The sequence below is a fragment of the Solanum tuberosum genome, unplaced genomic scaffold (genome assembly GCF_000226075.1).
Source record: "Solanum tuberosum cultivar DM 1-3 516 R44 unplaced genomic scaffold, SolTub_3.0 scf00215, whole genome shotgun sequence".
NCBI classification, from domain to species: Eukaryota; Viridiplantae; Streptophyta; class Magnoliopsida; order Solanales; family Solanaceae; genus Solanum; species Solanum tuberosum.
The window spans coordinates 924,581-928,981 of record NW_006239140.1 but is presented as its reverse complement, the minus strand read 5'-3'; positions in this window follow the sequence as shown (position 1 = coordinate 928,981).

Genomic DNA, 4,401 nt, shown 5'->3' with positions numbered 1-4,401 from the left:
AATCCAGGCTGCTTAGTCAGATAAATACACATTCAAATATAAGATATTTAGGCTTGCATTGACAATTGTAAATTTACATTGAGAGTTGTAAACTTACATTGAGAGTTGTAAATCCATCTTCAGCTTGGTATATGCCAACACCTACCATTCTTGGCCTTTTAAAAGGTTTTGTTTGTCCTCCACTAGTGTGTCCTCATGTTCTACTGGTCTCTTCCCTCTTTCTAGGCATTTTCCACTGCAGGTTGCTTCAGAACTAGTTTGACTATGTTGAGTCATTCTTCTTCCTCTACCTAGTCCTTCATTCACATTTCTTTCTTGAGGTATTCCTCTTCCTCTACCTGTTCCTGATCCTCTACTTGTACCTCTACCTGTACATGTACCTCTACCTCTACCATTTACAATCTGTACTTTGAAACCAAAATATTAAAGCATATCTATATTGTCTAAAAATGATATAATAATTAGATATATTACCTCTATGTTTGTAACAGTTCCATGTGATTAGGTTGGAACACCTATAGAACTTGAAACTCTTCCTGTGCCTCTTCCTCTACCACTTTCATTATTTGTGGTGGCCTGTGAAGAGGCTCTAGGTGGTTGAGTTGAACTACTAGCCCTTGCTCTGCCTCCTGCTACTCTTCCTGCACCTCTTCCTCTACCACTTTCAGTAGCCTGTATATTAATATATCAATACATGTACATATAACTTACATTGGAAAGTAACAAATAAAAGTATCTGTGCCTGAGAAGATAGTTCAGTTGATTGACTTGGACCAGCTTGGTTTCTTGTAGGACATCATCTTTTATTGTGTCCTTGTGTACCACATTGCTACAAGTCATAACAGCACCTCTTTTGCTAAGCTTTCCAGTTTTTCTGCTTTCATCTGCCTCCTTTCTTCTAACCTTACCTGGTCTTCCAGGCAACTTCTTGATCTTTGGTGGCTTTACAATTGAATTATTTGATATTGGTCACATTTTCATGTTATTCATTGGCTGAATAAAATGGGCATATGTGTTGAGGTACGTTTCCTTGCTATAACAACTAGCCACATAATGGATTGGTTCCAACTCCTTGTAATGAAGGGCAGCAACACCATGAGGACAAGGAATGCCCCTGAGCTGCCAGGATCTGCAACTACAACTCCTACTAACAATATCCACAGTATGTGTAAATCCATGATGTTTAATCTCAAAACCTCTTTCTCCATTCCAAGTCAAGTTACATTGCATAGACTTTTCAATATTTTCTTGCAAAATCTTCAAAGACATAGGAGATATATCAGTGATCCAAGTGTTTGAGAACTCTCTCAAATCACCAATTCTTTTCATCATCTTCACCCTTATCTCCTCGAGCATTGTGATTATTGTTTTATACCTTGCAAGCAGTATCCAAGCATTAAAGCTTTCTGCCATATTGTTGTCCACAACATCACATTTGTTATAGTCTTGAAAATACTTCTTGCACCATGTATTCAAGTTTGTACCATTAAAAGATCATCCAAACATTCTTGTCCTAATTTCTTCATTGCCTGTATATTATCCTTTCATCTCAGCTTCAAATGTGGATTTAGCAATCCTCCAAAACACTCTTGTTCTTTCAACTCATTTCCGATTTTTACACCAATTTGCAAGAACATATCTTGCAGATTTTCTGTGTTCAACCAGTGGCAATACATTTTCAACAGCAATTTCTAGTCCCTAACAAACCAACATAACAGGAAAAGAATAATTAAAATGTAAAACTCAACAACAATAAAACAGTAAGATCAATAAGATAATTACTTTTTGCATATCAGTAATGATGGATAGTTGATGCCCTCTCCAAGGTCAAAATCATTCTTCACTAGTTCAAGAAACCATGTCCAGGTAAACTGATTCTCAACCTCAACAACTGCCCAAGCAATAGGCAGCATTTAATTGTTTCCATCTCTACAAACTGCTACTAACAACTGGCCTTTACACACACCTTTGAGAAAACACCCATCAAAACCAATCAACCTCCTAACACCTCCAAAAAAAAGCTTTCTTTAAAGCATTGAAGCAAACATAAAATCCTTCAAAAAAATTCTGCCCAGTTTCATCTTCTTCTCCAACCTTCACTACACAAGTACTACCTGTATTACTCCTTAAAATTTCATCTTTATAATCAAAAATCTTACCATACTCCACAATGTGATCACCCATGATCTCTTGTAACACTCTAGTCCTAGCTCTTCTCATTGTTGTCCTAACAACATTAATATCCAACTCATTTCTAATAATGTCCTTCAACAACACAATGCTGATGTTTGGCTATTGAGTTATTCTTTCTTTGTATTTGGTAGCCAAAAACTTTGAGTTGCAAATATAGTTATGAGTTGATATCAAACATTTATGGACAGGGTTGTATGTTTTAACAATGACATCTCTACTAGTTTTATCCTTACTTGCACACAACAACCAAGGACAAGTCTCTTTACAACATCTCACTCTAACTCTGCCAGGCTCATTCGCATATTTTTCAATTTGAATGTGTTCTTGGACTGCATATCTTGTCACTGCCACTCTAAATTCTTCAATAGTTCCAAAAACCAGTCCTAATTCCCAAACAATCTTTCAGAAGTTGCATCAAACGCAACTCTATTTGGGGTTTTCTTCCTCCTAACAGGTTTATGCACTACTTGATCAACCTCTTCACCATCTCCCCAACCTGTTTCATCATCTATTTCAAAGCTAGGAGCTTCATCACTTAGATAGTAAGGTTCATCACCTCCTAGCTTACCAGCTAAGCTTTCCCTAATACTAATATTTGTCTCATCATACCCTATATCTAGACCTTTTTCATCAACATTAATCTGATCTGAATTAGTACCTCTACTTCTCCTTTGTGACCTTTTGAAATGCCTCTTGGATGCCCTTATATCTATATACTCTTGATGGACATCACTGTCAACCTCAATATCTTCATTAGTATCCCCTTCAGATGTTGATTCATCTTCTACTTCATCATCAGTTGGATCATTATCTATTATAGGATCAGATGAAGGTATAGAGGAAGGAGGAGGCACAGTAGAAGGAGAGGGTGGAGGCACAGTGGAAGAATGAGGTACAGTGGAAGAAGAAGGCACAATAGAAGGAGATGGTAGAGGCACAGTAGTAGACTGGTTTTCAAATAGAGTGCTGAAAGTTTCAGAAGGAACAGTTGTAGGGATGGAAGGAAAAGTAGAAGTATGAGGCTGATTATTAAGGTTAGAAGCCTCATTAAAAGATCCCTCACCTACCCCACTATCACTCACATTGGGGACAAACTCCAATTCAAGCGGGGCCTAATTGGCTTCATTAACCCCATGAAAAACATACACATCCACTGTATCCCCATAATTTATCATATTGAAAAGGTCAAATATAACCTTATCATTATCAACAAGGACCAATAACCCATCCCACTTGATGAAAAAATTACAATCTACTGTATATCCTAGTTCATTTATGTAGTCTCTCAACTCAAAACAAGACATCTTATCAACATCTACATCTAGGAATTCTGTCACATGCCCCCCAATATATTTAGGTGGGGGACCAAATTCTATTACCCTCCCCCCCATGATACCATCTTAGAGTTATCAGAGTAAAAGCCATCCTGAAAAAGCATCTAACAAAGACAAACACAATTCAAACATACATTTCAAGAATAAACTCTAACAAACAACAGTAGCAGTAGCACTAACATTTAGCCCCATCACTAACCGAACAAAAGATTGTTTACAAATGTATAATGTACAAATTGAAGTCTACAAATGTATAAGCCCCAACACTAACATTTAGCCCTAACAGTAACAACGAATGTATAAGAGACTAACAGTACTAACATTTATCCCCATCACTAATAGAACAAAAGCACTAACAGTAGCAGTCGATAATGTACAAATTGAAGTCTACAAATGTATAAGAGACAAATAATAAGATTCGAACTAAGTGGATAACATCAAACCCTAACCTAAAACACAATCACTAATAGTCGCACTAAGTCGACAACACAAAACCCTAATCACTAATAGTCGCACTAAGTCGACAACACAAAACCCTAATCACTAATAGTCGCACTAAGTCGACAACACAAAACCCTAATCACTAATAGTCGCACTAAGTCGACAACACAAAACCCTAATCACTAATAGTCGCACTAAGTCGACAACACAAAACCCTAATCACTAATAGTCGCACTAAGTCGACAACACAAAACCCTAATCACTAATAGTCGCACTAAGTCGATAACACAAAACCCTAATCACTAACAGTCGCACTAAGTCGATAACACAACACTCTAACCCTAACAGTAACAACGAAAAACTATAATATCCTAACAATGGCAACTATAGGAGGTCAATTCCAACACTTTTACTCTATAATAATCCCTAAAAT